The sequence below is a fragment of the Equus caballus genome, unplaced genomic scaffold (assembly GCF_041296265.1).
Source record: "Equus caballus isolate H_3958 breed thoroughbred unplaced genomic scaffold, TB-T2T haplotype2-0000519, whole genome shotgun sequence".
Lineage (NCBI taxonomy): Eukaryota > Metazoa > Chordata > Mammalia > Perissodactyla > Equidae > Equus > Equus caballus.
The window spans coordinates 959-25,071 of record NW_027221910.1 but is presented as its reverse complement, the minus strand read 5'-3'; the positions used below and the strand labels follow the sequence as shown (position 1 = coordinate 25,071).

The 24,113-nt window shown below is 40.5% G+C and overlaps 1 long non-coding RNA gene across 2 annotated transcripts; it reads left to right on the top strand.

The window, feature by feature from the left end:
- The first annotated feature begins 404 nt into the window (after positions 1–404).
- LOC138922153 (uncharacterized) lies at positions 405–23,598 on the top strand. 2 transcript variants are annotated; one of them, XR_011435231.1, is made up of 5 exons: positions 405–428; positions 1,512–1,683; positions 1,836–2,040; positions 2,588–2,643; positions 23,565–23,598. It is a non-coding gene; the product is annotated as an uncharacterized lncRNA (long non-coding RNA). The 2 variants fall into 2 exon arrangements; XR_011435230.1 differs by having other exon boundaries at positions 416–554.
- The last annotated feature ends 515 nt before the right edge of the window (positions 23,599–24,113 follow it).

Here is a 24,113-nt window from a genome sequence, read left to right as displayed (position 1 = left end):
TTTCACACCATCTAAGCAATATTTTAATATTTTCCATATCCAATCCGTATTCAAATTTCCCCAATTACCTCCAAATGACTTATGAAAAAAAAGGCTATTTTAATCGGGGAGCCAATAGCGGATTACCCTTTGCATTTGACAGCAGAGTTCAGGCTTAACCCTTAACCTCTTCGGGCTCGGAAGACCCTGGGCAGGAGAGATTTAAGAACACCGTCCTCCCGCTTTCGCGGAAAGGCCAAGAGTGACTTGAAATGTAGACGCGGAGGCCTATGGGAAATGTAGTTTTAAATAGGTGAGGTTCACCGCCTGGACTCTGGGAAGGGGACGCCACGCTCCTTCTGCGCATGTGCAGCCGTAGCCTCCTCGTTTGTCTTCTCAGGACTCCAGAGAACCGTTGGGGAACTTGGGGTGTGCTCGGAAAATGCAGGGTGCGCACCTAGGGCGAGGGACTAGCTGGGAAGGGTGTGCGTGTGCTTGGGGATGGGAGCAGGAAGTGTCTGGGACCCCGTCGCCCCCCGCGGCGGTGTATAAACCCGGGCGGGCCGTCAGAGTGGGTAAGGCCAATGGGGAGACCCCGGCCCTCGGGCTCCTGGGGCGCAGGTGTTCGGGGCGGTCCAGGGTGCCCGAGGATCGTGTGACCAGCCCGCCTGCAGGCCGACCGGAGAGAAGCCCGTGTCGGCGGCGGTGGGTGCGGGAGGGAGGAGTGCGTTTATCAGGCGGACGGTGACCGTGGGTCTGCGGTGGAGCCCGAGCTGGAGCACTACAGGCCCGGTCAGTGCCAGCTCTGTCACCTGTAAGCAGGGGCGACAGAAGGAACCGGGGCGAGAGTCAGGGTTCTCATCTATAAATATTAATAATGATTGTTTCACGGCGGCGTTTGGAAACATAGATCACTATTTTAGACAAGTGCCAGGTAGGAAGCCTTAAGTAAGTGACATCTGCTGTTATAGTTAGAGGACGCTTTGTTTTTTTACTGGATAGTTTAATGTACCCTGACAACCACTTCACCAGAAACCGAAGCTCGGGTCGGTGGCCCGATGTGCTCGAGTCAGGAGCTCCCAGCCAGGGAATTTGGATTCTAGGGCAGGTGTGCTTCGCTTCAGTCTCAGGCTTTGTCTGGTGTCACACCTGCCCAAGACTGGCATTACAGCCTTCACAGCACTTAGGAACATGGCCTGTCCCTGCGTCCCCAGGGATGTAAAGGAAAGGATGTGGATGGAATCCCACCGTGTGTCACATGTATCCTGGGATTTCTAGTGTCTCTTCAGGTCCCTTGGGTCAGACAGCGGTGCCTGGCCCCCTCTGCATTGTCAGGCTTTCTGTCCTTGAAGTCTAACGTTATAATGAATTCCAAGAGTCAGGCTTTTTGCCCCTAAAATGAATTTATTTCTCAGATCCATGTCCCAGTTGCCTTGAAACAAACCAGCCCTTGTGGGGCATGAAGCAGGGGGCCTCTGTGAGGGAGTCTTACCTGGAAGAGAGTGCCCCTCTGACCTTAGACCTCTCTCCAGAGCTTCAGAGCAGAGACAAGAGCCCAGAAAGGAGCAGATGCTAGATTTGCAAGATCAGAAGCAGGTCTTGATCCCCCTGCCCAGAATGAACCAGACTTGATGATGATGCCACCTTCAGGAGCCACCACATTGTGTGACAGTGGGGCATTTGGGCCGTCCCTGGGAAGTACAGGTGAGCTGGGGTGGCCCAGGGGCAGGCTGCTCAGGAAAGGCTGCTTTGTTGGAGAGCCGTGGAGGGGGGGCAAGGTCTGGGGGTAAGGGACAACCAGGCAGAGGAAGGAAGTTCTGTCTCCAGTCCCCTTAAATGGCCCCCGCTATTTACAGATGTGCTGCTGTCACACATGTCCACCACCACATGTGACATTAGTGACGTTATCCTGATGGCACAGGATCCAAGAATGATGATCTGTGAAGAGTTTTCCGAGGTCACCTACTTCTAACTCTTTTGAAAGATTTAAAGACTTTGGGCCTGAAAATTTCAGTGACTTGTCCAGGGAAACGCAGTTTGTGACAGTTCACTCTCTCACAGGTAAGTTACCAAAAGCATCTATCAAAAGGGCCTTTTGAGAAATACTTCCCAGCTGAAATGAACAATTAAAAATTCCTGCCTTAAATCCTCCATCTCTTTTACTAGGCTTTCCGTGGATTGTGTATACCAGGGGTTAAATAATATTACTGAGAAAAATAGGTAAATGATGCATACTGAGTATTTTTCTGCTAAGTTAACTTTAATGAAGGAATAGTGTCTTGTCATTTGGCGTACTTTAATTCAACTAATCGGTTGTTTTTATTTCTTTCTGTTATTCAGAAGGACGCATGCGTTATTGTTAAATCAATCAAGTAAAGCTTATGTTCACTCAGTAAAAAACTGCAGATTTCAGCTCCGTGGTCATTTCAGAATCACTCAAAGACAGGTGTTGCTGCCTGCATGATTTCTGTGCCTTTTCAAGGCCCAGAGGGCCCTGTGCCTATGGGGAGGATGATTCCCAACTGGGGTGCTGAGATTTGAGGAGGTGAATCTAAGAGCTGTAAGACAGCTAAATCTCAGGACCCCTGTCTTCTTTCTGTCCCCTCAGCTGAACCACAGTCCTCTGTACTCGCCCAGGAGCCACAGAAAGTGCACATCCCTCAGGTGAGCTCTTTATTCATTCCCCACTTTATATTGTAATGGATTTATAAGGTTAGCAGGATCCATGCATTAAAGGAAAAGGAGAAGTAGAAATAGTAGAAATCAAGTCAGTCTTGAGGAAAAATATACCGTGTTTTACTATTAATTGTGATGTTGGCTGTTAGCTTTGAGTGGGTAACCTTGTCAGGGTAAGTAGTTTCCCACTAAGCTACCTGTTTCAATCTCTTTACTTGTGATTGGCCTATTCAGATTCTCTTTCTTCTTGATTCAGTTTGGGAAATTGTATGAGTCTTAGAATTTATCTGTTTCTTCTAGATTGTCCAGTTTGTTGCTATATAGTTTTTGATAGTATTCTCTTATAATCCTTTATATTTCTGTGGTATCTGTTGTAATTTCTCCTCTTTCATTTCTAATTTCATTTATTTGAGCCTTCTCTCTCTTTTCTTAGAGAGTCAGGCTAAGGGTTTGTCAATTTTGCATATCTTCTCAAAGAACCAGTTCTTTGTTTCACTGATCTTTTCTACTATTCTTTTTTTCTTTTTGGTTTCAATTTCATTTATTTCTGCTCTGATTTTTATTATTTCCCTCCTTCGGCTGACTTTGGGCTTTGTTGGTTCTTCATTTTCTAACTGTATTTTAAGATTGCTTATGTGAGATCTTTCTTGTTTTTAAGCTGGGCCTGTATTGCTATGAATTTCCCTCATAGGACCACTTTTTCTGCATCCCATATGAGTTGGTGTGGTGTTTTTCATTTTCATTTGTCTCCAGATATTTTTGATTTCTCTTTTAATTTCTTCAGTGATCCATTGGTTGTTCAGTAGCATGTTGTGTAGTCTCCACATATTTGTCACTTTCCCAGCTTTTTTCCTGTAGCTGATTTCTAGTCTCATAGCATTTTGGTCAGAAAAGATGCTTGATGTGATTTCAATCTTCTTAAATTTATTGAGGCCTGTCTTGTTTCAAAACATATGGTCTGTCCTTAGAATGCTCCATGTGCACTTGAGAAGAATGTGTATTCTGCTATTTTTGGATAGAATGTTCCATATATATCTATTAAGTCCATCTCGTCTAGTTTTTCATTTAATTCCACTATTTCCTTGTTAACTTTCTGTTTGGATGATCTATCCATCGATGTAAGTAGAGTGTTGGGGCCCCCTACTATTACTATGTCGTTGTTAATATCTCTTTTTAGGTCTGTTAATAGTTGCTTTATGTACTTTGGTGCTCCTTTGTTGGGTACACGTATATTTATAAGTGTTATGTCTTCTTGTTGGAGTGTCCCCTTTATCATTATACACTGCCCCTCTTTGTCTCTCATTGCCTTTTTTATCTTGAGGTCTACTGTGTCTGACGTAAGTATTGCAATAACTGCTTTCTTTTGTTTGCCATTGGCTTAGAGTATCATCTTCTGTCCCTTCACTCTGAGCCTGTGTTTGTCTTTAGAGCTAAGAGTGTTTCCTGGAGGCAGCATATTGATGAGTCTTGTTTTTCAATCCATCCCACCACTCTGTCTTTTGATTGGAGAATTCAATCCGTTTACATTTAGAGTGATTATTTATATATAAGGGCTTAATGCTGCCATTTTATCACTTGTTTTCCAGTTCTGTATTTCCCTTGTTTCTCGTCTTGTGTATTTTGGACTGCCAGTTCAGTTTGGTAGTTCTCTATGATGGTTTTCTCAGTTTTCTCTTTTTTGTGTGTGAGGAAGACTGGCCCTGAGCTAACATCTGTAAGCAATCTTCCTCTCTTTTAGCTTGAGGAAGATTGTTGCTGAGCTAACATCTGTGGCAATCTTCCTCTGTTTTTTGTATGTGGGATGCCAGCACAGCAGGGCTTGATGAGAGATGCATAGGTCTGTGCCTGGGACCTGAAGCTGCAAACCCTGGGTGGCTGAAGCAGAGCATGCGAACTTAACCATTATGCCACTGGGACAGCCCCTCAGTTTTCTTTTTTTTGTATCATTTGTGTCTCTGTTCTGATTATTTGTTTAGTGGTTACCATCAGGTTTGTATAAAAAATCTCATAGATGAGATATACCATTTTCTGATAGCTCTTATTTCCTTGGTCTAAGCCAGTTCCATCCCTTTCCTCTTCCTCTGATTTGTTGGTCATAACATATTCTGTTTTGTGTTGTGATTTTGTGGTTAAAATCACAAGATTATAGTTATTTTTGATGTTTTCCTTCCCTTTATCTTTAATGTCATAATTAAGTTTTTGCTAACCTGTTCTGGTAGAGAGCTGCAATTTTCTGACTTTGGCTGCCTATTTATCTCCTTGCTCAAGGCTTTGTGAACTCTTTTTGTTCTTTTTCAGGTATGAAGGTCTTCTTGAGCATTTCCTGTTTGGGGTGTCTTGTGGCGATGAACTACCTCAGCTTTTGTTTATGTGGGAAAGTTTTTATTTCTCCACCATATAGGTAGGATCTTTTCCCCTGGATAGAGTATTTCTCGGCTGAAGGTTTTTGTCTTTCAGAATTTTGAATATCTCATTCTACTTCTCATATCCTGTAAAGATTCTGCTGAGAAATCTCCTGAAAGTCTGATATGGTCTTTGTAAGTTATTTTCTTCTGCCTTGCTGCCTTTAAAAATATTTCTTCTTTGTCACTGACTTTTGCCAGTTTTACTACTCTATGCCTTGGAGTAGGTCTTTTACATTGATGTAATCAGAAGTTCTGTTAGCGTCTTTTACTTGTAATTCCAGCTCCTTTCCCAGGTTTGAACAGACTTTCTGCTCCTTTCTCCCTCCCTTCTCCCTCTATAATACCCATAGTTTTTATGTTGCATTTCCTAATTGAATCAGATATTTCTCAGAGAATTTCTTCGTTTCTTTTTAGTCTTAATTCTCTCTCCTCCTCCATCTGAAGCCTTTCTATATTTCGGTCCTCCAGATTGCTAATTCCGTCTTCCATAATGTCAGCTCTGTAATTCAGGGTATCCAGATTTTTCTTTATCTCATTGTGTTTTTCATCTCCAACATTCCTGATTGGTTTCTCTTTATAGGGTCAATCTCTTTTGTGAAGTATCCCTCTGTTTATTAATTTTATTCCTGATTTAATTGAACTATCTGAATTTTCTTGTAAGTCGTTGAGTTTTTTAATGTTAGCTATTTTGAATTCTCTGTCGTTTACATTGTAAATTTGTGTGCCTTCAGGATTGATTTCTAGGTGCTTTTCATTTTTCCTTCTGGTCTGGACTATTAATATATTTCTTCATACTATTTGATGGGGTTGGTTTGTGCCTTCACATAGATGGTATCTGGTTGCAGATTCCACTTGCCACCACTGGAGGAGGTTCAGGAGCTGTGTATTCTGAGCCTGCTGTGATCCCTGGTGTCTGTGCTTGTCCTTTGGAATCTATGCTGACAGGACCCATCTGCAATTGCCTGCTTGTAGCTGCTGCTTTGCTAATGTACGCACGGGCACTCTAGACGGGGTCCCTTGCTCTGGCTGACTGGCTGAGCTTGTGAGCCCAGCAGGGGGAGGGGCACTTCTTTTGCATCTGCCATCCTGTGAGTGTTCTCTCTTTGCCCTCACTGTCTGTCCTCCTGGCGTGCTGGCTTCATGAAGACAACCCCACAATAGCTTAGCCTCCTTTGTGGAGCTTTCCTATGGGATGTGAGGGAACTTGGAGAGTGAAGGCATTCCCACAGAGTCTCCCCCCAGGCCCCTGTTTTCTCAGAGCTGTGCATGGTTCTGTGCCCTAGGTCATTGCTGGGGAGGAGAGGAAATCCCCTTACTTCCTCCTTCTTCCTCCTGGGGGGTCCAGCACCTCCACCCTCAGACATAAGGCTGCATGGGTCTCTCAGATGTCTTTTGTGTTGTGTGCCTGTCCTCTGTTGGTTTATGAATGTCCTTTTCATTGTTTCTTAGGGAGGAGAGTCTAAGGGAAGGGTCACTCCGCCGTGATGCTGATGTCATGCCTGGTCATTCTATTTTTAAGTTTTTGAGGAATGTCTGTACTGTTTTCCACAGTGGCTGCACCAATTTACATTCCCACCAGCAGTGTATGAGGGCTCCTTTTCTGCACATCCTCTCCAACACTTCTGTTTTCTTTGTAAAGACTGGCACCTGAGCTAACATCTGTTGTCTCTCTTTTTCCTTCTTGTTCTCCCAAAACCCTCCCAGTACATAGTTGTATATTCTAGTTGTATGTCCTTCTGTCTGTGCTGTGTGGGATGCCACCTCAGCATGGCTTGATGAGTGGTGCCGTGTCCAGGCCCAGGATCCAAACTGGCAAAACCCTGGGCTGCTGAAGTACGCACACGAACTTAACCACTCGGCCATGGCACTGGCCCCTCTCCAACACTTCTTATTTCTTGTCTTTTTAATAATAGCCATTCTGATGGTCATGAGGTGATATCTCATTGTGGTTTTGATTTGTATTTCTCTAATAATTAGTGATGTTGAACATCTTTTCATGTGCCTATTGGCCATCTGTATATCTTTGGGAAAATGTCTGTTGAAATCCTCTGCCCATTTCTTGACTAAGTTTGTTCTTTTGTTGTTTAGTTCTTCATATATTTTGGATAGCAACCGCTTGTTGGATAAATGATTTGCAGATATCTTCTTCCTATTGCTAGGTTGTCTTTTCATTTTATTGATGTTTCCTTTGCCATACAGATGCTTTTTAGTTTGATGTAGTCCCATTAGCTTATTTTTTTCTTTTGTTTGCCTTTCCTGAGGAGACATATTCAAAAAGATACTGCTAAGAATGATAGCAAAGAGCCTACTGCCTACGTTTTCTTCTTTGGAGTTTTATGGTTTCAGGTCTTACATTCAAGTCTTTAATCCATTTTGAGTTAATTTTTGTGCATGGTGTAAGATAATGGTCTACTTTCATTCTTTTGTGTGCGGCTGTCCTTTTTCCCAAAAGTGTTTATTGAAGAGACTTTCCCTTCTCCATTGTATGTTCTTAGCTCCTTTGTTGAAAATTGGCTGTTCCTAAATGTATGGGTTTATTTCTTGGCTATCAATTCTGTTCCATTGATCTGTGTCTGCTTTTCTGCCAGTATCGTGCTGTTTTGATTAATACAGCTTTGTAGTATACTTTGAAATTAGGGAATGTGATGCCTCCAGCTTTGCTCTTTCTCTGGAGTGCTGTGGCTCTTTGGGGACTTTTGTTGTTTCCAATAAATTTTAGAATTCTTCTTTCTATTTCTGTGAAAAATGTCATTGGGGTTTTGATAGGGATTGCATTGAATCTGTCGATGGCTTTAGGTAATATGGACTTTTTCACTATGTTAATTCTTCTAATCCATGAGCACAGAATATCCTTCTATTTCTTTATGTCTTCTTTAATTTCTTTCAACAATGTCTTATAGTCTTCAGTGTATAGGTCTTTCACCTCATTGGTTAAATTTATTCCTACCCACTTAATTCTTTTTGTTGTGATTGTAAATAGGATTATATTCTTGATTTTTTATTTCTGCTAGTTTGTTTTTAGTGTTTTGATGGGTTCTTTAGCGTTTTCTATATGTAAAATCTCATCATCCACAAGTAGTGACAGTTTTACTTCTTCCTTTCCAGTTTGAATATGTTTTATTTATTTTTCTTACTTGATTGCTCTGGCTAGGACTAAGAAGGGTGAGCGTGGGCATCCTTGTCTTGTTCCTGCTCTTAGAGGGATAGCTATCAGTTTACACCATTGAGTATAATGTTAGCTGTTGGTTTGTCATATATGGCCTTTATTATGTTGAGGTACTTTCCTTCTATAATTATTTTATTGAGAGTTATTATCATAAATATGTGGTGAATCTTGTCAAATGCTTTCTCTGCATCTGTTGAGATGATCATGTGATTTTTATTCTTCATTTTGTTAATGTGGTTCTAACATTGATAAAGAATACTGTTGTAATCCTTTGTATTTCTGTTATATTGTTTGTGATTTCTTCTCTTTCTGATTTTATTTATTTGAGGCTTCTCTCTTTTTGTCTTATTCTACCTAAAGGTTTGTCAATTTTGTTTATATTTTCAAAGAACTAGCTCTTAGTTTCACTGCTCTTTTCTATTTTCTTTTTACTCTCCATGTCATTTATTTCTGCTCTGATTTCTAGTAGTTCCTTTGTTCTCCTGACTTTGGGCACTTCGTTTTTTCTTTTCTGATTCTTTTGGATGTATTGTTAGATTGCTTATTTGAGATTTTTCCTGTTTCTCAAGGTAGGCCTGTGTTGCTAGGAACTTCCCTCTTGTACTGCTTTTGCTGTATCCAATAGATTTTGGTACACTGTATTTTCCTTTCATTTGTCTCCAGATATTTTTCCATTTCTCCTTTAATTTTGTTGTTCCAATAGTTAATGAATAGCACGTTGTTTAGGCTCCACATGTTTGTGACTTTTCCAGCTTTCTCCTTGTGGTTGATTTCTAGTTTCATACCATTGTGGTTGGAAAAGATGTTGATATCTTTCCAGTCTCAAGTTTATTGGGAGTTGTTTTGTTTCCCAACAAACAGTGTATCTTTGAGAATGTTTCATGTGTACTTGAGAGAGAAAATGTATATCCTGCTGCTTTTGGATTGAATATTATATATGTATCTATTCAATTCATCCGGTCTAGTGTTTCATTTAAGGTCAACGTTTCTCTGTTGATTTTCTCTCTAGAAGACCTATCCATTGATGTAAGTGGGGTAGTAAGTTCCCTACTCTTATGGTGTTGCTGTCAGTTTCTCCCTTTAGATCTGTTAATAGTTTTATAGACTTTGGTGCTTCTACGTTAGGTGCATATATATTAATAAATGTTATGTCTTCTTGATGGATCATCCCCTTTATCATTATATAATGCCCATCTCTGTCTCTTGTCTTTTTTGGCTTGAAGTCTATTTTGTCTGATAGAATTATGGCTACATTCACTTTCTTTTGGTTGTCGTTTGGTTGGAGTATCATCTTCCACCCCTTCACTCTGAGCCTATGTTTTTCTTTAGAGCTGAGATGGGTCTCCTGGAGGCAGCACATTTTTGGGTCTTTTTCTTTTTTTGTTTTTGTTTTTGTTTTTTTGTGTGTTTGTCTTCATCTTTATTTTTTATTTTATTTTTTTAAGGTGCCTTCCCCGTTTTTTTTTTTTTATTGAGTTATTGATTTGTTACTATCTGGTGAAATTTCAATTGTACATTAATGTTTGTCAGTCATGTTGTAGGTGCACCACTTCACCCTTTCTGCCCACCCCCACCCCACCTTTCCCCTGGCATCCACTAAACTGTTCTTGGTCCATAGTTTTAAATTCCTCATATGAGTGGAGTCATACACAGATTATCTTTCTCTCGCTGGCTTATTTCACTTAACATAATTCTCTCAAGGTCCATCCATGTTATTGCAAATGGAATGATTTTGTTCTGTTTGCAGCTGAGTAGTCTTCCATTGTAAATATGTACCACATCTTCTTTATCCATTCGTGCGTTGATGGGCACTTAGGTTGCTTCCACGTCTTGACTATTGTAAACAGTGCTGCAATAAACATTGGGGTGCACAGGACTTTTGGGATTGCTGACTTCAGGCTCTTTGGATAAATACCCAGTAGTGGGATGGCTGGATCGTATGGTAGTTCTATTTTTACTTTTTGGGGAATCTCCATACTGTTTTCCATAGTGGCTGCACCAGTTTGCATTCTCACCAGCAGTGTATGAGGGTTCCTTTTTCTCCACAACCTCTCCAACATTTGTTGCTATTAGTTTTAGATATTTTTGTCGTTCTAACGGGTGTAAGGTGATATCTTAGTGTAGTTCTGATTTGCATTTCCCTGATGATCAGCGATGATGAGCATCTTTTCATGTGCCTATTGGCCATCCGTATATCTTCTTTGGAGAAATGTCTGTTCATGTCTCCAGCCCATTTTTTGATTGGGTTGTTTGATGTTTTGTGGTTGAGTTGCGAGAGTTCTTTATATATTAGGGATATTAAGCCTTTGTCAGATATATCACTTGCAGATATTTTTCCCAGTTAGTGGGTTGTTTTTTTGTTTCAATCCTGTTTCATTTGCCTTGAAGAAGCTCTTTAATCTGATGAAGTCCCATTTGTTTATTCTTTCTATTGTTTCCCTTCTTTGAGAAGGCATGGTGTCCGAAACTATCCTTTTAATACTGATGTCAAAGAGTGTACTGCCTACGTTTTCTTCCAGAAGCCTTATGGTTTCAGGTCTACCTTTAGGTCTTTAATCCATTTTGAGTTTATTTTGGTGAATGGTGAAAAAGAGTGGTCAATTTTCATTCTTTTCCATGTGGCTTTCCAGTTTTCCCAGCACCATTTGTTGAAAAGACTTTCTTTTCTCCATTGTATGTCCTCAGCTCCTTTGTCAAAGATAAGCTGTCCATAGATGTGTGGTTATTTCTGGGCTTTCAATTCTGTTCCATTGATCTGTGAACCTGTTTTTGTACCAGTACCATGCTGTTTTGATTACTGTAGCTTTGTAGTATGTTTTGAAGTCAGGGATTGTGATGCCTCCCGTTTTGTTCTTTTTTCTCAGGATTGCTTTAGCAAATCGGGGTCTTTTGTTGCCCCCTATGAATTTTAGGATTCTTTGTTCTAATTCTGTAAAGAATGTCATTGGGATTCTGATTGGGATGGCATTGAATCTGTAGATTGCTTTAGGTAGAATGGACATTTTATCTATGTTTATTCTTCCAATCCGTGTACATGGAATGTCTTTCCATCTCCTTATGTCGTCATCCAATTCTCAGAAAGGCCTTGTAATTTTCATTATATAGGTCCTTCACTTCCTTAGTTAAATTTACCCCAAGGTATTTTATTCTTTTTGTTGCGATTGTGAATGGTATTGTATTCTTGAGTTCTTTTTCTGTTGGTTCATTACTGGAGTATAGAAATGCTACTGATTTATGCAAATTGATTTTATACCCTGCAACTTTGCTGTAGTTGTTGATTACTTCTAACAGTTTTCCAATGGATTCTTTGGGGTTTTCTATATCTAAGATCATGTCGTCTGCAAACAGTGAGAGTTTCACTTCTTCCTCCCTATTTGGATTCCTTTTATTCCTTTTTCTTGCCTGATTGCTCTGGCCAGGACCTCCAGTACTATGTTAAATAAGAGTGGTGATAGAGGGCATCCTTGTCTCATTCCTGTTTTCAGGGGGATGGGGTTCAGTTTTTGCCCATTGAGTATGATGTTGGCTATGGGTTTGTTGTATATGGCCTTTATTATGTTGAGGTAGTTCTTCTATGCCCATTTTGTTCAGAGTTTTTATCATAAATGGCTGTGGCTCTTGCCAAATGCCTTCTCTGCATCTATTGAGATGATCATGTGGTTTTTATTCCTCAGTTTGTTGATGTGGTGTATCACGTTGATTGATTTGCAGATGTTGAACCATCCCTGTGTCCCTGGTATGAATCCCACTGATCCTGATGTATGATTCTTTTGATGAATTGCTGAATTCTGGTTGCCAAAATTTTGTTTAGAATTTTTGCATCTATGTTCATCAGTGATATTGGCCTGTAGTTCTCTTTTTTCGTGGTGTCCTTGTCAGGTTTTGGTATCAGCGTGATGTTGGCCTCATAGAATGTGTTAGGAAGTGTTCTATCTTTCCTGATTTTTTGGAATAGCTTGAAAAGGATAGGTATTAAATCCTCTCTGAAAGTTTGGTAGAATTCCCAGGAAAGCCATCTGGTCCTGGGGTTTTATTCTTTGGGATGTTTTTGATTGCTGTTTCAATCTCTTTCCTTGTGATTGGTCTGTTCAAATTGTCTGCCTCTTCTTGAGTGAGCTTTGGGAGATTGTAGGAGTCCAAGAATTTATCCATTTCCTCTAGGTTATCCATTCTGTTGGCATATAGTTTTTTGTATTCTCTTATAATCTGTTGTATTTCTGCAGAGTCTGTTGTTATTTCTCCTCGCTCATTTCTGATTTTGTTTATTTGAGCTTTCTCCTTTTTTCTTTGTAAGTCTGGCTGGTTTTGGGTCTTTTTCTTAACCTGTCCAGGCCTCTGTCTTTTCATTGGTGCATTCAATCCATTTACATTTAGGATGATTATGGATATATAGGGACTTACTATTGCCATTTTATCTTTTGTTTTATGGTTGCTCTATATTTCCTTTGTTTCTGTTTCCTGGTGTTTCTCACTACAATTTCAGCTTGACGGTTTTTGGTGATGTGTTTTTCAGTTTCCTCTTTTTATGTTTCATGACTCTGCCTTAATTTTTGTTTTGTTGTTACCATGAGGTTTGTATAAAAGGTCTCACAGATGAGATAGTTCCTTTTCTGCTGATAGCATTTTTCCTTCATTTGACTAGGCAAGTTCTGTCTTTTTCTTCTTCCCTTGCTATTTTTGTTGTCAAAATTATTTCTTTCTTTATTGTGAATTTGTTACCAAATTGGAATGGTTAATGTTATTTTTAATGCTTTCTTTCCCTTTAACCTTTGCATCACAATTGTTTACTAACATGTTCTGATCAGAGTTGCAGTTTTCTGATTTTATCTATTTATCAACTTGTTTAAAGCTCTGTATCCTTTGCCTTTTCATTTCAGACAGGAGAGCTTTTTGACATTTCTTATAAGGCAGGTCTAGTGGCGATGGACTCCCTCAGATTTTGTTTCTCCTCACACTTTATTTCTCAGCTGCAGCAGTGGACCCCAGCTGTCGCAGCACCCAAGGGCACAGAACTGATTATTACAGTGTTGATCAATACAGTCCCTAAGTAGCTCTCAAATACCTGCTACTTTCTGCATCCTTTCTGAAACCACCCTAGTCGAAGTAAGCAACTAAGTAACTGGATGACTTTAATGACCTCATGTCTGTTCTCCTCAATTTCTTGGTTTGTGAAATGAGGCAGTTAGAAGGAACACCAAGTTTCTTCCTTCTCTATGTTCTGTGATTATCAGAATCTACAACTATGGAGAGACTCAGGGAAAAATCAATTCCAGTGCTTTGGGAAACTATCTCACTTTCTCCATTTAAATTAACTCTTGGGGTGACTGAGATTGTGCCTCATATCCTCTCATAGCACTGTCTTAAGGACAGTCTCAGAATCTTCAAGACAACTTAAAAGAAGGCCCTTTCTCTTAAATAGGAATCTGCCTTATGCCATGTTTTGAGCTGTAGAAAATATTTTAGAATGAGATTCTAGTGTTGGTAACAAATTTATCTACATTGTTAATTCATCTGAAAGCTCCTATTCTTGAAAATGTCCCATGTGGAGGTAGAAGTTCCATGCAAGGTTTAGTCCATTTTTGTTGACAATCTCTTGAGTGTATGTTAAAAACCTGGATAACAGGATAATGTTAATGGAGATTGGGGGAGGGACAGTGATGAATGAGTTTGGTTGATTTTCAGCAGTAATGAGGTCAAAATGAAAGCATTATAAAAGAAGAGTAGAGATTCAGGTCAGGGCTTTCTATGAAAAAAAGTAAAAACCATAAGCAGATGGAAAAGTTTAAGTGACACAGTATGGCAGATTCCACTGATGAGTTTAATAGGCAGCCATTTTAGTGGCAGAGAGAGTAGACTGAAAAGTGAGGAGAAGTTTGGAAAATTCAAGGGACAAGAACCAGAAAAGCAAGGGGTCCCATCCTGCCCTGAGGATTCTTTTGCTCTGAAGTGTGTTAGCCCAGCTGAGGGAAGACCTGGGGAGGATGTTGTAGATCCTCTAAAAGAGGCATCCATCAGCTGCAGGAAGATGTGCCATCTCTCCCCAAAGCTCATTAGCAGATTGGAAGTGGGATGCTGCATTACTCTGATTAGCATTAATTTTATAATTCTAGGCAGAGAACTTTCCTCCACCTGAGTCAGCCTTCACACAAAAACACAGACTCACATGGTGTGGATAAAACACAAGTAACCTTACTGCTGCTTCCCATCTTCCAAGGACCCAGTGGGAAGGAAAACGTGGTTCCCTAGCAAAGAGGGGAGTTAAAGGCTGGAGTTTTCCAGCTCTCCAAGCTGGGTGCAGGTCCCACAAATCGGGGAGAAGTGCAATGCCATCTTTCTGGCAGACCAAGACTGGGAAACTGGGTCCTTCTGATCTGGTTAGGGAAGACACAGTACTTCCAACAGCCACTGCAGCAGGGCAACAGCAGCATTACAAGTGAGATGAGGAACATTACCTCAGAGCCTCCCAGAGAAAGCATTTAGGCCTACCATTTATTGGGATAACTGGTTCCTGGCCCTTTGGAAAATACCCAGTCATCCCAGGGCTAGACTTCTCAGGAAAAGTAACTTGCCAGTCCCTTTTAAATTTGCAACTAAAACCTATCTACACTTTTATTTGTTACATATATTGTTGGGGCTTCATTTCAAAAACGCTATATTACAAAACTGTTTCAGATAACTTTAAATCCATGGCAGTGACTTTCAAATTCTTTTGATGGCAACTCACAAAATAAATCTATAAATTATTTTTTATCATAAATCAGTATATACGCACACACACCAAAAGAATATAAAAATTTTATGAAACTGTTCTTACCTTTTTACGAGTAATACATCTAATATCTATTCCATTTTGTTTCATTGTTTTTTAAGTGCTTGTCACACCCTCTAGAATTATTTCATAATCCACTAATGGGTCAGGACCTGCAGAAAAACACTATTTTAAAATTATTGTTTCCAGGTACTCTAGCCAGTAGTCTGGTATCCAGATTTTTAAAAGGCTTATTAAAATGCATCATCAAAAAGCAATATTTGCTAAAGGACCCTCAGTCTCTATAAAGAGCACTGTCTTGGGGATTCCAACCATAGTTACCAGATAAATAACCAGCTTTCCTTTGCAGAACTGAGATGTGAGCTCACCAAGTAAAAATGACATAAAAATCAGAACAAAGTTGGAAAAGGAGGACCACCTCCAAATGCAATATGTGGTCCTTCTGGGAAACATGCAGCAGCCTAGAGTGAGGTGAGGGGGACAAAACAGAAAAAAAACCATTAATGGAGAAAAATCAAGCTCGTAACTGCTGTCTCCAGGCTTCACAAGGTGCACTTGTACTTCCAAGCCTAAGAGACAGAGTGATGTTCAGCATGACTCCATAATCCTGTGGCCTTGAGAACTTCAGCAGACATCAGTTAAGTCATTTAAGGATAACTGCAAATTAAATTAGTTCATCCTAATTACGCAAAAGTGATAAATTCAAATAAGCAAGGTAATTCAATTCTGAATTAAAAATTTTTTCAATCACTTGACATCTCAAATCAAAGCAAATGGGTAATGTTACCAATTATATCAATTCGACTCTATATTTCAATACATAAACATATGATGAACAATTAAAATTCTTATGTGATATGCATTTAATTTGTTAACATTTATGCTACAGTAGGGAACCACACTCGAGAAACAGGGTCATGTCCTTGAAAACCAAAGAAGGTTATCACAAAGAGTCTTTGTAAGAATCCAGCAACAGAATGAGTCCCCAAAATCTATTAAGTAAACTATCCACAGGAAATGTGAGGCAGATCACACTAGTAAAGGCAACACTATGGAAGCTTATGAAATAGTTATCAAGGGAAATATTTGATACATAATAAAAATATTTAGTTTTAGGAAGCAGTATGATAGGCTCTGATCTGGTTGCACTTATGAGTACAGGACTTTCATAGGAAGGAAAGAAATGGAAATTCACTGAATGTCTGTGTTTTGTCATGCATTACTAAATACCTTCGATTACATTATAGCATTGGAAACTAGGAAGCAGAAATGTTAAATAACTTGTTGTAGGCCACACAGTAATAAATGACAGAACTAGGACTTAAACTCCATCTTCTAATTACACATCCATTATTCTTGTCACATCAACACCACTTTATCCTGAGCTAGTACTCAAAATATGATAGTGCTTAACTGTTTGCCTAAGCATTTCTTAGGATTTCTGATCAAGGTCAATTCAAATTCCAATTTCAAGGCTAATGAATAAGAAAGTGACCTTGAAAAGGAAAAAAATACGTAAAAAATATACAAGCATTCCGGGTGGCCTTATGAATCTTCAAACTTTCGATATTCTATGTCTCGTGTAAGGATGAAAAAGTTATCTATTGCTGTATAACAAACCACAGCAAAGTGGAGTAGCTTGAAACAGTAACTTGTCTCTTATTGTTGTGTGGATTGGCTGGGATTCGCTGGGCAGTTCTTGCTTGGGGTTTCCTAGGAAGTACAGTCAGATGTCATCTTGGGCTGAAATCCTCTTTGCCTCTATTGTGCTGGATGTCAAGATGGTTCATTTCTGTGTTTGCTGAGGATGCTGGCTGTTATCTTCTGGGCTGCCAACTGGAGGGCCTGCATGTGGCCTCTTCATGTGACTTGGGCATCTCTCAGAGTGGTGGCTGGGTTCCAAAAGAAAGCATCCCAAGAGGAAATATTCCAAAAGACCAGGCTTACAGCCTAGCCTCAGAAGTCCCAGAAAGTCACCTCCACAGCATCCTATTGGTTGAGCCAGTCACTGAGGCCTAGGCGGAGGGATGTAGACTCCATCTTTTGATATGAGAAGCAGCAGGCAATAAAGGAGGGAGGGAGACCCATGTCACCTTGGTCTTTAGCCTCCCATCTGGCATCTCTACTTTACCCAACTGAGTTAGAAGGGAAATAGATGATACAACTACAATAACACAAATTATTGTGTGGTGTTTCTCTATCTCTTTGGCACTCTCTCTTTCTCTGGAAACACAGCACTTCTTGAATGAATGGATAAATGAGTCTCTCCCTTTTCCTCTCTACTCTTTTTGCCTCCTCACCTTTCTTTTCTTCTTTTAACTGGGGATGAAAGGTTAAAAATGTTTTAAGCAGCAACATACTCTAATTAGTAAATCTTATAGTTAGTTTCTACTCAGATCTCTCCCATTTCATGTCTACCTGCCTGATTCAGTCATCGTCCTATCAGGGAAGGTGATAAGAATGCAAGCAAAGGAGAGAAGAGAGGGAAAAATGGGAAAGCAAAAGTAGATTATCAAAGGAAGAAGGAAAATATAAATGGGAATGGAAATAAATCAGGAGCACTGAACACCGTTAAGCCCAAATGGCTGAAAAGACAAAGGGAAAGAAGCAAATTTTTCCTTATGATGCTGCATCCATCCTTCCTTCCTTTCCAATCCATGGCCGCCATCACCAGCCTTGTCTAACCTTATTTCTTAATGCCTGAATTTTGCTATATCATCTTACCTAATCTCCTGCCTAGTTTTTACCCCTTAGAAATCACCAAAAATGGGACCAGCCCGGTGGTGTAGAGGTTAAGTTTGTGTGCTCCTCTTTGGCGGCCTGGGGTGTGTAGGTTCCCCATTCTGGCACAGACCTATACACTGCTTATAGGCCATGCTGTGGCAGGCGGGCCACGGATGAAATGGAGGAAGATGGGCACGGATGTTAGCTCAGGGCCAATCTTCCTCCAAGAAAAGAGAAAGAAATAAAATAAAATAGATCATCAAAAACACTCCTTTCCTCCTGGTGCTCTCAATTACAAAAAAAGAAAAGGCCTAAATGACTTCTGAAGGATTAAGTCCAATATAAACATTTTAAGAATTTTCATAATCTGACCTAACTTTCCTTGCCACTCTTGTTTCTCAAGTCTCCCATATGTGAAACTTTACTCAGCCAGAGCGCTCTACTCAATGTATCCAAATACACAGAAAAATGAGACTAGATCTCACTATTAATTGAAAAATACAAAACCTGAATCAAGGAAAATAACAGACAACAAAAATATTACATTACAGAAAGCAGTGTGGTGACATTATAAGCTTATAATTATAGCGGTTATGGTCCAGCTCACTTCTCACGAATACAGCCTTCTCCTTTTGTCTTCTGTCCTTTGCCCTAAGGATCCTATCACGGACATTCCCTGCCGCTCTCTGCCTTCCTAAATGCTGTCTCGTCAGGACCCACAATATTAACTGACTAATTTGGAAGAAGTGTGATTAACAGAATTATTCTGGACCTGAAGTCCCATTAACACTACAGCATCAGATTTGATTCTCGATGGACACCAAGTCACTCAAATTCCATCTCAGTGTTTACTCTGTAGATTTGTTCAGTATCGGTTGATTAAAGGACCATTCACCCCAGTTTGGTAGATAATTCAACCAGCCTCCAATCCAAAGTTTGTATAACTTTGATTTGTAGTAATTACAAACAGTAATTACAGAAACAGTTAAAACATTCATTGCTAATATTGTAACTCTTTGGGAACCTCATATAAATGCAGTTTTAAAAAAACAGGATATTTGAAGATAGTAACATACACCGTGATTAACAAGATTTTGTGGTGAGAGTAGTTTATTGTCAGGTATAATTAAAGCTGTAGATGCTATTCTGAAAGTACAGACTTTGGGGCAAGGGAAGAGAGTTTTTGAAGCAAAGTACAAATTAGGAATAATTACAATGATGGTTATGGAATGTCAACATCCATTTCATCATGATGAGCTCAATCTCCTTCAAAATTCACTTGAGTCAGGGAAAGCATTAGTGTAAGACAAAAGGCAGCTTTGGGAAAAATCCCTTTGAAGTATTAAGGAGTAGAGTGATTGGCAGTCAGCAAACATAAAAATGGACGAAAGAGTAAATGTCTTGATCACCTACAGAAAGTGTACACTTCAAGTATCTCATTAAAAAACCAGTTTTCTTTTTCATGTCCAATGTTGAATGGCCCTGCAATTGTTGTTTTTTAATATTGATCCCAAACTGGATATAACTAAATGTTTTATGGGAGTTTATAAAGGTGATGAAATTATAAAGAAAAGTAAGTGAAAGATTATCAGACAGGAGAGTGGAGGCTTCTATGGTGATATCAACATTGTATGATTTGACATGAGTGGTGGGTCTGTGGGTGCTCACTTCATTCTCCTTGTTTATGGTTTATGCTTGTTGCTGTTTACAAAGCAGTTATGTAGAAAATCCGCTGACACTAATACCTTCAACAGTTCATTAGCCCGAGGGTGTCTGTTATGCTTTAACCAGGGCTTTGCTCACGTTCCCTTTTGCCCACATGAAGCCAGTTGTGCATTAAGAGATGACACAAACATCTCTTGAAACAAGAGATTTTCTTCTTGTTTTCTAGAAGAAATAGCGAAGCTGGTCTAGCGCTTGGTGATATTTCCAAACAGTCCTTTTGTGAATGGCCATGAGATGTCCTTCTTCAGCCAAGGATGAAGTCTTATATTTGTATTATTTAAAGTACCTGATGCCATGCTACACAACTAGTGTGTGTGCATCCGTTCATCTGACAGATATTTACTGACTCACCTGCCAGCTGACTCCCTGGGAAGCCAGAGCAGTTTGCCAACTAATATGGTTAATTGGGATTTGATAAGTGCTATAAAGACACCAGAGATTCAGCAGTTTCTCCCAGCTATGGAACTTATTTTGGCTAATGGATATCACTCTCACTCCCATTTCAATCTTACAAAGGGATGCTAGAAGAGGATTGACCAGTCAGAAGGTGGAAACTTAATAAAAATTGGAAGTCAGAGACAGGAGGGAATGAAAGCAGCAGAGGAAGAAGGAGGCAGAGACTGGACAGCCAGCAAGGCCTCAGTGCCCTGCACAGTTTAAGCTGAGCCAGATATTCTTCCTGTTTCCTTGCTTGATCTTTGCTTGATCCTCCCTCTTGCCGACGCCCTCACCTGGAGGAGTCAAGCCCAGCACAGATGCCACTTAGGTCAAAGCCAGGAAAGGTCCTGGGATCAAAACTTGGCTAAGTATGATCCAAACTTCCAAGCAGTCAGAAGTAGAAAGAGCCAGAAGATAAACTAACCCATTTTTGAAGGGGTGCCAAAGGTGAAAAGCAGGAAAACCAAAATTACTCATCAAGTCTAAAGGGGGAGCACAGAGCCAGAAGCTGAGAGGAGAAGAGGAGTCAAGCAAGTCAGTGCCAGGTAAAAACAGAAATAGAGAGTTGAAAAAAAAAAAAAAAACAAAGCAAAGCAAAATGAAGGGTCAAGACAATAATTGGGAGCATTCCTTGGGGTTTGATAATAGGATTTTATGTGTAGCTTAAGTTAAAAGCAAAAATGTAGCGGGTACCTTCCTTCCTTCTGACATTATCTCCCACCTTATCAACAGTCCATTGTTACCAAGGCATTAACAACACTTGCAAACAAAGTCTAGAAGCCCTTTGGGCAGTCTTGCTAAAAACCATCTTAGTCTAGACTGATTGGCCCTGGAGTGAGCCACATCTCCTCAGGGTTCTCCCTGGTTCCTTCATTGGCTGTTTTGGGAAATGACGCACCTTGGACAAATGGTCTACCTAAATGAATGATTCAGGTCTGAGGAGCAGACATTAGACACTGGCAGATAGGAATGCCTCCCTTAGCAGCAGAAAATTCAGCACTTACCACGTCCCATGCGGCATGCTCTCCCAGAATACTTTTAATATGATATCCCAGTGTATTTAACATTTTAAAATTACTCCATTTGGTTAAAATCAATTAGATTTTTTTGAGGATCTTGGTCTTTCTCCAGCCCAGTTTAAACCATAATTTCCTGAAGACTGGGATTATCTCGCCATGTTCTTCACGTCCCCGTCGTTTCTAGTCAAGCCTCAAAACATGAAGTCTGCACTGTGGGTTCATAGCACCTCAGAGATCATCTCGATTCTCCCCATCCCACAGTGGGAAAGTGACCTCAGTCAACGTGGAGTAGAGTGTTTAGTCTCAGCCTTAAAATAAGTGTTTTCTTTTTTATTGTCTTTTCTTCCTGTCTGCTTTTCAGAGTAGAAGCAACAGTAATTTAAACTTTTCTGCTATGTGACCTACACTATTCCACAGGTACCTTATAATAGCTGAGCCAGGGCTTAACAAAGGAATTGGGTGTGTGTGGTATTTGTGTGAGCATGTGCTTGGGTGTGTGTGGTATTTGTGTGAGCATGTGCTTGTGTGTGTGTGTGTGTGTGTGTGTGTGTCACAATCTGATTGCCGATGTGGGATGGGAGATGGGGAAGAATGTTTAGGCACTTGTGTATTTATATCAAAGAGATGGTAGGACCCACAAAAAAGAATTCATTTTTTGTGATGTTAATGTTATATTTTGGGGGGAGGTTTTGGGGGAGGAAGATTTGCTTCTAAGGGGTGGACTCATATCTCTGTGTGGGGAGGCTCAGTTATAACGACAACTGAAGTCTCTCCTGGCGTTGGGATATTTCATCTCATAGGGAGAAATGGAATGCTCATCCCTCCTCCCTCACACCCCGCCACTTCCTTGGTGCCCTTCCAAGGTAGGGCCCTTGGTGCTGGCTGCTCAGTCCTCCCCCAGGGGTGGCTTTCCAAGGCCAAGAGGGCCAGAGAGGGCTGCTGCCAGAGATGCTTCTGTTCTGGCTCCTTCTCACTCCCCTTCCTGTCTGCTGGGGCTTTTGGTTGGCAGCACCTAGTCCTGATGGGGTTAGAGTACCACCCTGGAGTGGATGGTGTGTGCACCAGCAAGCATCCAGTCAATTAATGAGTTATCCTCTGCGTGAGCTGGGCTGTGATGTGCCGTTATCTTCCTGCTCCCATTGTACACTTCACACACCAGCTTTCTCTCCAGTTGTTTGATCACTAACTACTTCGAATATCATGACCATAGGCTCATTTATTTTTTTCTGTTTTAAAGGATGGTGCTGGTGTGCACAGGGAGCAGCCACGTCAATTCACACATTTGCCAAGGTATCCGATTGTGAGCTGCCTATCAAGGTGCTAGAGCTTTAATAAAAGCTTATTACCATGAGCATTATTTAGCATTTATGTGGCTCCTCACAATTGTTTACCCATTATTTCTCAGCGCTCCCCTGTCCAGGTGATCAGTGTTAGCAACTCACATTGTAGAGGCAATAAATCCGGGGTCCTGGAGAGGTTTTAGTAATATCCCAAAAGGACACAAAGTGAATAACCACAGAACAGTGACTTCCTGGAACCCCTTGAAACTCGCCTCAGGACCCCTCTCCCTCTAGCATACTTGGCGAGTTCACTCATTCCATCATCTGGTTTGCAGACCTGCACAGGGTGGGCTCTTCTCAGTAAACTCAGATACCCTGAGGCCTTCCCTGGTGACCTTATCTACAACAGCATCCCCTCCCCAAGGCTCTATCACATTCCTGTGTTTATGGACTCCACAGAGCTTAGTGCCACCTGAAGTTATCTGTTTATGTGAAGTTGTGTGTCTTTGTGTTTGTTGTCTGTCTGCACCATTCAGGAAGGTCATCACTATGAAAATAGCAGTCTTGCCTGGGTTGTTCATTGCTGTGTCCATCCTCTTTGTTGAAAGCACCTGTCATTACAGTAGGCGCTCAATAATGCTTGTTGAGAATGACAGAGACAGACCCTGTAAATACTGTTACTCACACGTCATTTTCTTTGCCTTTTCATCTCTTTCTGGATTTTCTGGCCATAGTCACACATACAGTCAGTTATTCTCAATTACGCTGGAGCTAATGATCCAGGCTGTGGGATGGCCCAGGTCCTTGGCTTCCTTCCCTCTCTGGCTTCCTCTCCTCTGGAGATTCCTCCAGATCTTTCGGTCTTTTCTGGCCTTAGTTGAGAGGGGTCGAGAGGAGAGTAGGGCAATGAAAGTCCTATTAGACAATTTTGCAAGTTCTAATAGCTTTTGACAGGTACAAAGTTGAAATTATTGATCTTAAGATTTATTTTTTACCTTATTTGTGGATTTAAAAAAATGCCTCTGTTTTATATATGCAGTACAGTGAAAAGTGCTTTGAAGAAGTTAAAAGCACTGTATAAATGTAAAGAGAGAATTATGTATGCATGTAGTCCCATTAACCTTGGTAATTGAGACTTGGTTGTAGATTTAAAATATAAATTAGTTTTGATGTATAGAACAGTAGCTCACACTTTTCTAATGGGTAGAGCCAGACAAGGCTTAGAAAACGTGCCTTTGGTAGATTTTATTTTTGAGCCATCAAATCAAGACAAAGCTACAATCCCTTCAGAGGCTAAAAGGGTGGCAGTAGTGGTGATTTCTCATCAACAAGTCAGAATAGGCAAATGGTCTTAAATGATTGAGTTTCTGCTTCAAATTTCAGGACAATGAGAATACAGTTTCCTCCGAAAAAATCTAGGCTGATCTAGAAAGACCCCCTGGATCATCTAAAAATAAAGTTTTCTATTTAAAGGTTGGTTTTAATGCTCGTTATAGCCCTATGTGCTACCAGAAAATGGTTTGCCTTTTTGTTTTAAACATAAGGAATCAATGTAATGCCTTATACCTGATAACCTGTGTGTGTATTTGGTCCTCCCTACAACTCTGTCCATAGATATTATTGTTGCCACTTTATAGATGAAAAGGAAAACAAACCATAAGTGCCTTCCCCAAGGTCTTAAAAGAAGTCACCACCAAGAAGGTGGTGTGGCTCAAGTCTCCTGACTCCAGTTTACTATTCCCCACAATAATGTTGGAAAACCACATTGGAACGGGAAGACTCATTCCAAGTACTGCTGTCACACCAGCAAGCTTCAAAGGTCAGGCAGATATTTTACTTTATGGTTAAATTGGCCACGTTTGCTCAGTGTGTACTATATCCCAGGCCCTGTGCTTTGCCCTGGGAGGATTCAGAGAAAGTAAAAGACGAATT